The sequence below is a fragment of the Tachypleus tridentatus genome, chromosome 5 (assembly GCF_004210375.1).
Source record: "Tachypleus tridentatus isolate NWPU-2018 chromosome 5, ASM421037v1, whole genome shotgun sequence".
Taxonomy (NCBI): Eukaryota; Metazoa; Arthropoda; class Merostomata; order Xiphosura; family Limulidae; genus Tachypleus; species Tachypleus tridentatus.
The window spans coordinates 33,961,029-33,975,217 of NC_134829.1; the positions used below are offsets into that span (position 1 = coordinate 33,961,029).

Sequence of the window (14,189 nt, forward strand, 5' to 3'; positions counted from 1 at the left end):
ATTCCTAGTTCTTAAGTATTCTATTCAGGAGTCTAATAAGAAAAAAACAACTTAAAATAAATATAGTTTGTCATCCGATGATATATCATTAAATATGGGTGAAACATTTGGTTTCTTTAATCATTTTAGATTTTTCTGTTTATAATAAAAAAAAAAAAAACTTTTAAAGCAAGTTTGATACATAAAATCTATGCTAAGAGAAAACGCGTTTAGAGATTCGTGTGGAAAGGAAACCTGGATTTTAGCTTCCAAAATCTGGAAAATTAATTATGTTTCACTAGGGAGACTAGTTAAGAATTACAAATACACCTGGAAAACAGGAATATCGAACTGAAACACGTTAAACTAGAGAATGCATAAACTGACTACTGCCATTGTAATCAACAGTATTAAACCTATGGTATAGATTTTCATTCAAAACGAAGATATGATACCTTTCCTATTCCATAACAGTTCAGTGATAAGTCAGAGCTTATAGTATTAAAATAATGTTTCGATACCCCCCCCCCCGCTGAGCACATAACACAGATAGTACAGTGCACAGTTACGACAGAAAGTGTTCGTACCCCTGCGTCGTGAGTAGCGTTTCCTCATAACTGAAAAAAATATCATGATTAGGATAATGAAAGTATAGTATACATATAATATACTAAACACACATCTACACATTTATGTAAATTGAACGACAAACAAACTGTTTATAAACAAACAAATAACGAAAAACATAGGAGGGGCAGAAAGTGTTCGTACGTCTACTTTAATGGTCAGTTGTGTTGCATTTCTGGCGAATTACTTGGCGTAATCTCTCCTCATAGCTAGCTCTCCATGATCGTTTGACAGTACTCGATTACTATTTTCTTCCATCCATCTTTACAGAAGACCTCCAACTCTTGCAAGTTTTTCGGATGACGCTAATGAACCCTAGTCTTCAACTCATGCCACAAGTTTTCACTTGGGTTGAGATCGGGCGACTGAGGTGGCCGCTCCAGAACGCTTATATGGTTCCTCTGCAACCAGAATTGCACATATTACGATGTGTGCTTAGGGTCATTGTTGTGCTGGAAGATCCAACGACGCCCAAGCCGCAAGTTCCAAGCATCATTCTTGATTTAAGTGCCTAATATATCAACGTACTCTTCTTTTTTCATTATTCCGTTGACGCGGTGAAGGCTGCCTACACCATAGCATGATCGAGCCACCTCCGTGTTTAACTGTAGAGACGGAGTTCTTCTTACGGAAAATATAGCGAACATCATTGAGGCCGAAACGCTCTATTTTAGTCTCGTCTGACCAAAGAATACTCTTCCAGTAGGTAAAGAGTTTATGTACATGCTTTCTTGCATACCTCAATCGTGCTTCTAAATGAACAGGCTTAAGAGCGTAACATGTTCGTAACTGTAGAGGTGCTTACTTCAACTCCAGTTTCCCTTACCAGCTTCTGTATGTCATTACGTGTTAAACGAGGGTTCCTACTAACTTCTCAGAACCTTCCTCTTGGTTATCTCTTGAATTTTGATGGGGCGTCCGGAACGAGGAAGGTTAGCAGTTGATCCTGTAAGCTTAAACTTGACAATTATGCTTTGAACAGTAGATTTCGGCACACTAAGTTGTGTAGCAATATCTCAAAGAGACACACGAGACTTGTATTTTACAATAATTCGGTTTTTTAAATCACTGGACAGTTGTTTCCTGTTCGCCATGATGTCCAAGCAGATAATGATGGAGACAGCGCTAAATTGCGGGAAGTATATTGTTTGATGGCTGAATTCCAATTATTATGAACCCAGTGTCTAGTTCTGGAATGGTGTAATGTAGTGTATTCGCCAAACTAAACAAAATTGTTACGGGAATATCAGTTTTTTCACACTTTCTGAACTGTACGAACACTTTCTGCTCCTCCTATTTTTGGTTGTTTATTTGTCGTTTAATTTACATAATTTATGACGATGTGCGTGTCAGTATAATACTTACAATATACCATACTTCTATTAGCTTAATCGTGATACTTTAAAAAGTTATGAGCAAAAAACATTCGGGAAGTGGGGGTAGGAACACTAACTATAGCTTTTTATTAAACACACAACCCAACAGATAAAAAACATCTAGCAAACTTGCTGATAGAATGTATGCAGAAGTCTTTTGAAAATATAATTCCAAATAAGATTATACTGATAGTTCAGAAGCACATATTCGGTTATGGAAAACGACAACCATACCGATATTCAATACGTACGTTGAAGGGAAATACGATAATACTCTTCTCACAGCTTAATATTTTGTTTATTTGCAAGCGTTTGCACAAAGCTACTCGAAAGCAACGTTTGCTATCCGTCTCAACCGTTAAAGTGATAGAATAGAGGGAAGGCAGCTAGTCGACACAGTCAACCTTCGGCCTATTGTTTTACAGAGCAATAGTTAAATTAGCCGTAACATAACGCCCTCACGACTAAAAGGCCGAATTCGTTGACTGGATTCGAACCTGCAACTCGCAGATCGGAATTAAGTGTCCTGACCATCATATTATGTCAGGTTGCGCTTAATACTTTTTTTTTTTTTTTTAAGGGGAGATATTAAAAACACTTGCTTTTATTTCACAAGTGTGTGTATTTTCTAACAAATCTGGAGTTAACGAGATTTACTTTATTGTGAAGTATCACGATTTAGATTTTAAGGGGAAATTAAGTCAAACTGATATTTTGAAAAAAAAAAAAATTCATATTTAGAGGAGATTAAATTATTAAAGACACGATTACTGTTGAACTTAGAGTATATATTCATATACTCCGGGCAGTGAAGTTATGTTGATATTTCAGGGATGATACATTTAATTCTTGCTTATAATAACAGTTTAGGGGGCGATTTTAAACCAGAAAGGGGATAAAACTCATGCTGATTCAGTTGCAAGCTAAATGGTTTATTATAATTCCCTTTGTAGATGGAGTAGAAATAACCAATTGGGTAGGTTTGACTTTTAAAATGTGGTACAAGACAGCACCTTGTGTTTGCTGACCCTTAGTTAATATACACGAATCTTTTCAATTCAGCTTGGAGCACAGAGTTGCCTAAGAACTTAATTTTTCCTTGCTTTAGTAGCACGCGGGACTTTAGTTTAGTAATTGGTCATTATCCGCGTTCTGTTGCAGGAAAGATAGGAGTCTTCACTCATGGTGTTCAGAAATAGAAAGCCATCTTCCCTGACGATACATCGTGGAATTATCCCGGATTTAGAAACCCCTACGTTCGAACGTGTATGGTTCCAGGTACGTGAAAGATATGCATGTACTGTGAGCAGCTTAGCATTGTTTGTCATCGTAGTTAAAAACCAGTTTATCCCCGTTAAACAAAGTTTTGTAGACATCTTTAACTTTCTTCACATTGTATAGTTTAGAGTTTGTTTGGAGTAATTTGCTTTGCTCGAGAATTTGCCATAACTATGTTAAGTTTAATATTACACGGGTTATATTCATTTATATCTTAAAGTTTGCACCGAAATAGTGAGAGAGAGAGAGCTAAGGAAGCTTTTTCATATTTTCTCCCTTGCCAGTTCCAGACGTCCAATGAAAGCAATTGTCCTTTTTGGTTCTATTGTATTATGATTGTAATTGTTTTTTCCCCATTAAAAGGTAGTCGTTTTGCGTATTTTGCATAGAAAATCCTTCGTGCTGAAAAACTCAGAATTCGAAAAGTAACGAACCTACTCTATTTATTACATAATATTCATCAAGCCCTCTGTTAAGCGGATACTAAGTATTGCTGTGCCTGTGTACCGGGAACTATTCTATGAACAAAGAACGAGTTAGGTAATGAACTTAAGTAAGAAAGGATGAAAAACATTTAAAAAAAAAAAACAACAACAACAAAGTTCATTAGAAGATTTTACCTTAGATAAAAACATACTATCCAATAATTGACGAAATGGTTTCAATTGAGAAAATAAAAGTACCTTTTCATGCAGGTTCACGTGTTCTTCATATCATAGTCTCCACCCAGAGACTAACTATCTGTCACCTCCTTGAATACGACTCTGATCCTGACAAAAATAAAATAAAAAAAGAAGGTAGTAGAGTAACGTAGAGGTATGTCAAATAATGGATTACTATCACTACCAGTTCTTTCTATATTTGCTATTGGTCAATATAAATTTAGGGTATTGTGGTTTCCTCAGACACAATGTATACTTCCTATAGACAGAAAATTTTACGTTGGCCCGAATAGAAGAAAAAGGATACACAGCCCATTCGACACCTCGAAGAACATGAATGAGGTTATGCTTATTGCTTTTAGCTTTTCACAGGTGTATTTATAAACGCATCTTTTTAAAGTTACTTCAAAAAGATTAGAACAACTTTTTAAAAGACGAAAGGAAAGCTAGTTGATTATGATACACGACACTAATAAATAGTCTGCGATGACACAATTCGCAATGCGTGTCTTGGAGAAACATTGGTGGTTGCAGAAAACCCTGAAATTCAGAACAAGCAAGCCAGTTGCGAATAATTCTGGCACCACAAAATATTCCTCATACTTTAAATCGTAATTGTGTTAAAAGAGCGACAGATTATTCCTCAGCATATATAGTGGGTAGGAGGGTGTTGCAGGGTGCTCCCTTCCCTCTGATCAACAGGTCAAAATTAGGGACAAAGAAAATTAGTAGCTTTACCATAAATATAAAATTTGAGGGATGTAAAGGAAGGCTACTTATAAAAATATACAACTACAAAGAAGAAAATTTTGAATTTTCACGCAAAAGCTACTAGAGGACTGTCGTCCCTCTTTTTGTTTATTTTTTTTTTTTTGAAAGTGATATACAAGGGGCAAGCCAGGTATTCAATACCACCCACTGCTACTTTTTGGCTACTCTTTACCAATAGAAAGTGCGATTGGCTGTCATACACATTGTAGTTCGAAAGGGCAGGAGCTCCAATTTACACCAATATCATGCAACAAAACCTACATTCTTTGGCACCTGAACACGTTCTTTGACCCGAAATGGATGTTACAAATGTAACTGCCATGTAAATTATTTTTTGCCAGGTCGTGTTTGGAAGATACGAGTAAAGTAGGTCGTTCGTGTTTAACAGTATTCCTTTGTATCTCGTGCTCTTCTTTCAATATTGATTTAGTATTTAGACTAGAGCAATTAACGTTAAAATAGGATAGATTAGCGATAAGTCACATGACCTTACAGCAACGGTTTAAAAATAAGAGTTTATATCAATTCGCATCCTTGGTCGCTTGAAAATCTAGACGGCTTAGTCTTCTAATCTCTTAATTATTGTCCAGTCTTGGTTTCACGCAAAAGGAAATGGGAGGAGAGAGAGGAGAGTTCCTGGTTGAATCATGCAGGATTTATACCATCTGAAATAATGAACTGAGGACAACAAAACACCGGACATTTGTATACGACTTGTTTATAACAAAAAAAAACAACTACAAACAGATGTGTTCCCTGTACTATACTATACTATACTATACTATACAAGCATTATCCAGCAAGAGACCCATATATCTAGGCCTAATCCACATTACCAGTTTAATGTACTTCATTATACGATAACGCATAAAATTACTGGCTATCGTTAGATACAGCAGGGATCCAATTTTTTCCAGTCATAAATGACGTCATTAAAGAGGAATTTGTGTAGTTTTTATGTTACCATGAAAGCAAGGGTTACAAAAAGAAAATAAAAAATATTGAGCTTGTGAATATAAACCTGTCCTTTACTACATCACATCACATGAGCTACATAGATCTAGGCCTATATCGTTAACAGCTTAATTTATTTCATTATATAAGAATCTTGAAGTTTCAAAGCATAAAAAAAGTCAAAAATAGTGTATTTCTTTCCCAAGTGCCGGTGAACTTTGACTGGGATCACTTATTTCTGGCTTCACTGCATTTTTTTTTTTTTTTTTTTTTTTTTAATACATTCCGGCTCTCACTACGGCACACTTAACACATAATGTATCCGAAAGAAAATTTAACACATAATGTATCCGAAAGAAAATTTAACACATAATGTATCCGAAAGAAAATTTAACACATAATGTATCCGAAAGAAAATTTAACACATAATGTATCCCAAAGAAAATTTAACACATAATGTATCCGAAAGAAAATTTAACACATAATGTATCCGAAAGAAAATTTAACACATAATGTATCCGAAAGAAAATTTAACACATAATGTATCCGAAAGAAAATTTAACACATAATGTATCCGAAAGAAAATTTAACACATAATGTATCCGAAAGAAAATTTAACACATAATGTATCCGAAAGAAAATTTAACACATAATGTATCCGAAAGAAAATTTAACACATAATGTATCCGAAAGAAAATTTAACACATAATGTATCCGAAAGAAAATTTAACACATAATGTATCCGAAAGAAAATTTAACACATAATGTATCCGAAAGAAAATTTAACACATAATGTATCCGAAAGAAAATTTAACACATAATGTATCCCAAAGAAAATTTAACACATAATGTATCCGAAAGAAAATTTAACACATAATGTATCCGAAAGAAAATTTAACACATAATGTATCCGAAAGAAAATTTAACACATAATGTATCCGAAAAGAAAATTTAACACATAATGTATCCGAAAGAAAATTTAACACATAATGTATCCGAAAGAAAATTTAACACATAATGTATCCGAAAGAAAATTTAACACATAATGTATCCAAAAGAAAATTTAACACATAATGTATCCGAAAGAAAATTTAACACATAATGTATCCGAAAGAAAATTTAACACATAATGTATCCGAAAGAAAATTTAACACATAATGTATCCGAAAGAAAATTTAACACATAATGTATCCGAAAGAAAATTTAACACATAATGTATCCGAAAGAAAATTTAACACATAATGTATCCGAAAGAAAATTTAACACATAATGTATCCCAAAGAAAATTTAACACATAATGTATCCGAAAGAAAATTTAACACATAATGTATCCGAAAGAAAATTTAACACATAATGTATCCGAAAGAAAATTTAACACATAATGTATCCGAAAGAAAATTTAACACATAATGTATCCGAAAGAAAATTTAACACATAATGTATCCGAAAAGAAAATTTAACACATAATGTATCCGAAAGAAAATTTAACACATAATGTATCCGAAAGAAAATTTAACACATAATGTATCCGAAAGAAAATTTAACACATAATGTATCCGAAAGAAAATTTAACACATAATGTATCCGAAAGAAAATTTAACACATAATGTATCCGAAAGAAAATTTAACACATAATGTATCCGAAAGAAAATTTAACACATAATGTATCCGAAAGAAAATTTAACACATAATGTATCCGAAAGAAAATTTAACACATAATGTATCCGAAAGAAAATTTAACACATAATGTATCCGAAAGAAAATTTAACACATAATGTATCCGAAAGAAAATTTAACACATAATGTATCCGAAAGAAAATTTAACACATAATGTATCCGAAAGAAAATTTAACACATAATGTATCCGAAAGAAAATTTAACACATAATGTATCCGAAAGAAAATTTAACACATAATGTATCCGAAAGAAAATTTAACACATAATGTATCCGAAAGAAAATTTAACACATAATGTATCCGAAAGAAAATTTAACACATAATGTATCCGAAAGAAAATTTAACACATAATGTATCCGAAAGAAAATTTAACACATAATGTATCCGAAAGAAAATTTAACACATAATGTATCCGAAAGAAAATTTAACACATAATGTATCCGAAAGAAAATTTAACACATAATGTATCCGAAAGAAAATTTAACACATAATGTATCCGAAAGAAAATTTAACACATAATGTATCCGAAAGAAAATTTAACACATAATGTATCCGAAAGAAAATTTAACACATAATGTATCCGAAAGAAAATTTAACACATAATGTATCCGAAAGAAAATTTAACACATAATGTATCCGAAAGAAAATTTAACACATAATGTATCCGAAAGAAAATTTAACACATAATGTATCCGAAAGAAAATTTAACACATAATGTATCCGAAAGAAAATTTAACACATAATGTATCCGAAAGAAAATTTAACACATAATGTATCCGAAAGAAAATTTAACACATAATGTATCCGAAAGAAAATTTAACACATAATGTATCCGAAAGAAAATTTAACACATAATGTATCCGAAAGAAAATTTAACACATAATGTATCCGAAAGAAAATTTAACACATAATGTATCCGAAAGAAAATTTAACACATAATGTATCCGAAAGAAAATTTAACACATAATGTATCCGAAAGAAAATTTAACACATAATGTATCCGAAAGAAAATTTAACACATAATGTATCCGAAAGAAAATTTAACACATAATGTATCCGAAAGAAAATTTAACACATAATGTATCCGAAAGAAAATTTAACACATAATGTATCCGAAAGAAAATTTAACACATAATGTATCCGAAAGAAAATTTAACACATAATGTATCCGAAAAGAAAATTTAACACATAATGTATCCGAAAGAAAATTTAACACATAATGTATCCGAAAGAAAATTTAACACATAATGTATCCGAAAGAAAATTTAACACATAATGTATCCGAAAGAAAATTTAACACATAATGTATAATGTATCCGAAAGAAAATTTAACACATAATGTATCCGAAAGAAAATTTAACACATAATGTATCCGAAAGAAAATTTAACACATAATGTATCCGAAAGAAAATTTAACACATAATGTATCCGAAAGAAAATTTAACACATAATGTATCCGAAAGAAAATTTAACACATAATGTATCCGAAAGAAAATTTAACACATAATGTATCCGAAAGAAAATTTAACACATAATGTATCCGAAAGAAAATTTAACACATAATGTATCCGAAAGAAAATTTAACACATAATGTATCCGAAAGAAAATTTAACACATAATGTATCCGAAAGAAAATTTAACACATAATGTATCCGAAAGAAAATTTAACACATAATGTATCCGAAAGAAAATTTAACACATAATGTATCCGAAAGAAAATTTAACACATAATGTATCCGAAAGAAAATTTAACACATAATGTATCCGAAAGAAAATTTAACACATAATGTATCCGAAAGAAAATTTAACACATAATGTATCCGAAAGAAAATTTAACACATAATGTATCCGAAAGAAAATAAGCTTCAGAACGTATTTTAAAAATAATAAAAAGATACATTGGCCTCGTCCATTTAGAGGAGCTCGAATATTTTGTAAAATTCCAAACAGTTACTAGTCATATTTAGATATTTTTAATTACCTCCTATCCTGTTGCGACACCTCGGCAAGCGATACCAAACAGATCGATTAACGTTTAACATGGTTACCGTGTCTTATATAAAACCTTAATAATTTTAACTCCAAATAGTCTCAAAAACACAGGAATTGGACCATGAAGTTTAGCACTTAAGTAAGCCATCAAGCTTATTCCCGATAAACTACGGTGGAACAAACACAAGATGGTACAGATGAACCCTTGAAAAACGTATTATAAAAAGTATGTAAAGCCCACGTCAGTAACTCATGGAAACTAAACAACATTCAGTGTTAACGTGCTGCTGACTCTTCCTTCGATTACTTTTGTTTTTTTAAAAAACACAAACTATTATTGTTGTTCGTTATTAAACGCAAAGCAACAACAGGCTTTGTGCTCCACGTACCACGGGTATCGAAACCAGTTTTTGATTCAAAGGTTTGACCGCGGAGTGCGCACTTTAAACGTGCGTAAGTTACTGCGTTATACACAAGAAATAAACAGTTACGTCTAAAAAAAAAAAACACTATATCCCAGGTGTAGCCCCGATTTCTACGAAAGGAGCCCTAAAAAGGCCTCCTAGAGGAGTCACCCGTTTTAACCATTCCGCCACAAAACAGCAATGTTTATCGGTATATACTAAAATGACGTCACATAGAAGTTACAATGTGTACTATCACGTTGTCGTAAACCACGAGAAGAATTACGCACTTTACAGGCTACAAAACCACATGAACTTCGAAAGCAAGAAATATAAATATTTGTCACTCTTAATTTTAGTTTTATTTATTCCCGAAACAGAAGACTTGCGGAAACCCTGCCAAACTAAATATATTTAGTGATGAGAGGTCACCCTCCCCCCCAATTGATACAGTTCAGTTGAAAGTCTGAGGACTTACAACGCTAGAAAGTGGATTTTGATTCCAGTGGTGGGCAGAGCACAGATAGCCTATTTTGTAGCCTTATGCTTAACAAACTGCCCGGAAGGAGATCAGGCAGTCGAGAATGGCTGTTACTTATAAAGTCACTAGCAGTTGATCTGCAATCTTCCATAAAACACTGAAGCTTAAATACACAAGAATTATAATTTTAAAAAGTAAATGTTACGTAAGAGTGTGATACCCACAGAACTTCATTTTACGTATTATACGATTATTAGCCTCTTTCACCGTACCTCCACCTACTGACTGCTTTAAAAACTAAATTATTTTAATAAAAGGTTAAGCAGAGAACAACGTTTCAACCTCAAGTCGAAACGTTGTTCTCTGCTTTGTTTTAATAAAAGTTTTAATACATATACCAGCAGTCTTGAGATACTTTTTTTTTATACTTCAAGTGGATTTCTCGTTATCACGAATAACCAGCTTATTCAAAAACAAATATTTCAAGATATGCACATTATTTTCTAACGAACAATAAAAAACTGTTATAATATTGAAATACTGTTATAGTTGCTTGCTTTATGTAGTCCATGGTGAGTTGTGCACTTATCTGTGCTCTGTCCATCACTGTTATAAAGTTTAAATCTCAAAATGAGTAAAATTATAAAAATATTATATACGACTTCACGTACTTTTCAAACTGCTTAGAAACTAGATGATTTGAAAGCCCACCGATGTTCCTAACCAAGAACACTGTTGGTCCCCTTACAAACTTCTATAACAATAGAAATTGCACAGTTTTCAGAAATCAGAATAAATATCAAACACATCACGTACTAATACACTTATTTATATACTAATTTTACTTGCACACTGGAACCGTTGCGCCGGTACGTCTACCTAAATCACGCTCAGTGCGAATTTACTGTACGAAGCAATAAGTCAAGACATGATTAACTAAGCTTATAAAGCCTAAACGGATTCTTCGATTTTGTAAAGTTTTTACAGGGTTAAATAATGCAATAATACAATACAAGATCAATAGAAGAAAAGGATGAGACATTTCTCGGAATTTGTACGAATAACGATCAGTGGAGAACAATTCTATGAATGGCAAACAAACTTCTGTGATCAAGAAATACGTAATTTCTCATAAAAACTGCATTCGGTATAAAGCAATAGCAGTTTAAAATAGAATTTATTATTATATTCACAAGAAAGATAAAAACAAAATCTACTATTACGGTATTCCCATCATATCTATTCATCTATTAGAGCCCCTGCTGGGTCACGGTTAGGTGTACGGACTTAGCACGCTAAAATTCAATGTTCGATTCCCCACAACGGACAAATTATAGATACTTGTAGTTTTGCACTAAGAAAACAAATCAAACTATAACGCTGTGGAGTATCGCTATCAACAACTGGTTTAATAATTCCAATTAAAAGAATTGATTACTCAGATTCACAGACACGGATCTACTTTCGTCAATACATTACAGAGAAGGAAGAATTTCCAACAAAGACGTAATGTTTGACATAAGATTACTTCTCTTCAAAATGAAAGCTCTTCGAAGAATCACTAAAAATCTCCCAATATTAACGTTGTTTTTTAATCATCCAGAAACGAAATAAAAAGAAACTACGGTTCAAGAAAGCGATTTCCACTCGTAATTTATCTTTAAAATCTAAGTCTAAAAGACTTAAGGCTACTCGGACTTTGAAACTTGTTGGAATGATATTTAATTTTGCCTTCCATTAAATTTAGGTAAAATCAGATATTAGGCCCAGGAATACTGTCGTCACAGTGACTGAAGATATTGAAACGGAGAATATTTAATTTTGTGAAATATCTTATATTGAGAAATAAAATAAAACTCAGATGATCACTTCTTAACGAAACGATTTATAACAACCTTGCTTGTGACCGATGTACACGTACGTAGATAATATTTCGAACTCTGTTTAACTTTAAAACAAATAAACACGTTAGCGACAGAAAATCTCGTTACACAACTACTGGTCCCATGCTGGAGCAGCGGTAAGTCTACGGATTTACAACGCTAAAATTAGGGGTTCGATTCCCCTCGGTGGACACAGGAAATAGCCTGATGTGGTTCTGCTACAAAAAACAACAAAAACACTACCATCGAAACTTTTCATTTACAGTAATACTGAATAACATTCTCTTCCACCTACAATGAATAAATTAGGAATAGTTGAACTCCGATGAGTTTAAGTTCTCAGAAATCCCCTAAAGTTTTCTTGTTGGGTTGTTTGTTTGTTTTTGTTGTTTTTTAATAAAAGGAAAGAGTTCGATTTATAGTATCTAATTTCCTCACGTTTCACACAAACTTCTTAACTGAATGCGTACACTTGATAAACTATATGCGAAACAGAAGTGTACTTGATGTCCACTACAAGAGTGATTTAGTACCAAAGTAAAGTGCCCTCAGCACAATTATTGTATAACTGATATTTTACGAGTGAAATTGCTTGTAGGCCTAACATAGAACAGCTTGAACAAGTGCATTGTTAAAAATCTTTGCCGTGTTACACAAATTCGAGTAACACTTTTATCCGAGCGCAGACCTTTACTAGTAATGATGGCTTAAGTACAAACCCTTATTAACAATTCTAAGAACATACATCTGAGGACAGAGAAGAATATGAAATATGTTAAACGACATCTGCCAAAGAGACTTTTGGCCAAATACCAAGGCTGGACGGGTCGGCTAGGTTAACAGCTGTATTTCTGACGTGGTTGTTCTCCAACTACTGTTGTAAAATTATAATCAAATACTTTCAGATTTGCGCAAACTTTCTCTTAAAAAGTCACTTGAAACCACAAACACAGCGAAATACTATCTGAAGCAAATTGCGTCAATAACGTGTTTATACTGAACAGGTAATGGAGCTATATCTTCAGTAAAGAAAACAAAACAATTATTAATTTCGAAATATCAGAACAGAGCGGCCAAGTGTGGAGCTACGTTTAACTTTGTTCATTCATACAAAAAAAATTCTTAAAAACTGAAAAGAGAAGCCAAGTGTTAATCTGTGTTTAACACTATATAAAAAACAAACACACAATGAATTCTTATCCATATTGTGAAGCGAGAGGACCAAAGCTACTAGTACTAATAATCTAGGCGTTTAACTTTCTATAAAAACAATGAATTCTTATGCACACGGTGAAGCCGGGGAACCGAAGCTGTCATAATGGTCATCTCCTTTAAACTTGAGTTCAATACCAATGTTTAAAGACTGTGCATCCAGGTAACGGAACCAAAAGAATTGTTTTCTTTTTTAAGAGAGGAAAACAAAATTAAATTCAGACGAGATTTATATACCTTGTAACTGTTGCCTCACGTTCTATGAGCACATCACGTTGTCAGTACACTTATTTTTACCTTACGCTGTAATATTCTAGGCAGCACCACCACAAGTAGCATTTGCTAAACGACTATATCCCGTTACATTTAATCGTCAACAGTTCGAATGAGAGTATAAAATTTCCCCATGAACGAGAATTCTTGAATCAAGCGATATTCTACCGAAACAAAATAGTTTCTTTAACACTATTTAACTTACCATTTGGACAACTATACTATTTACGTAAAAGTTATTTTACATCCGTACTTTTCTTCTTTAACCTCTTTCATTGTAACAATAATTAAATATTCCACCGCTAGTTGTTACATCTTCTCGGTGAGCGAGTGAAAAGTTTACGATTCAGATTTTGGAGTTAGTTTTCTAACGGTAGACAGAGCGCATAACCCATTGTGTAGCTTTGCACTAAAACAACGATCACAACTATTTATTGCATTCACGTCTTTTATCTAAATTAAAGTAATTCATTCATCTTTGCTCCACGATGTTGGTTTATAATTGGGATCACAATAATTTGTAATTTTAATAGAATACTAGGAAAAAAAAAAAAAAACCTTTGAAAGCAAAAACTTATTTATTCAAACAATCCGGTCAGCTCCAAACTTTCCTTTTCAATA

At 32.8% G+C, this 14,189-nt stretch overlaps 1 protein-coding gene across 7 annotated transcripts in view; it reads right to left on the bottom strand.

Annotated features, from left to right (window-relative positions):
- The window catches only part of LOC143250894 (uncharacterized), a 66,387-nt gene that overhangs the window by 20,583 nt on the left and 31,615 nt on the right, over positions 1-14,189 (bottom strand). For 5 of the 7 annotated variants that reach the window (XM_076502054.1, XM_076502056.1, XM_076502057.1 and 2 more), the window contains exon 2: positions 3,944-4,030. The exons of 1 other annotated variant lie outside the window; for it this stretch is intronic. The gene's annotated coding sequence lies outside the window, so the exon portion shown is untranslated. Of the gene's footprint in view, positions 1-3,943; positions 4,031-10,871; positions 10,955-14,189 lie in introns of all 7 variants that reach the window. One more of the 7 variants, XM_076502055.1, reaches the window with a different exon arrangement.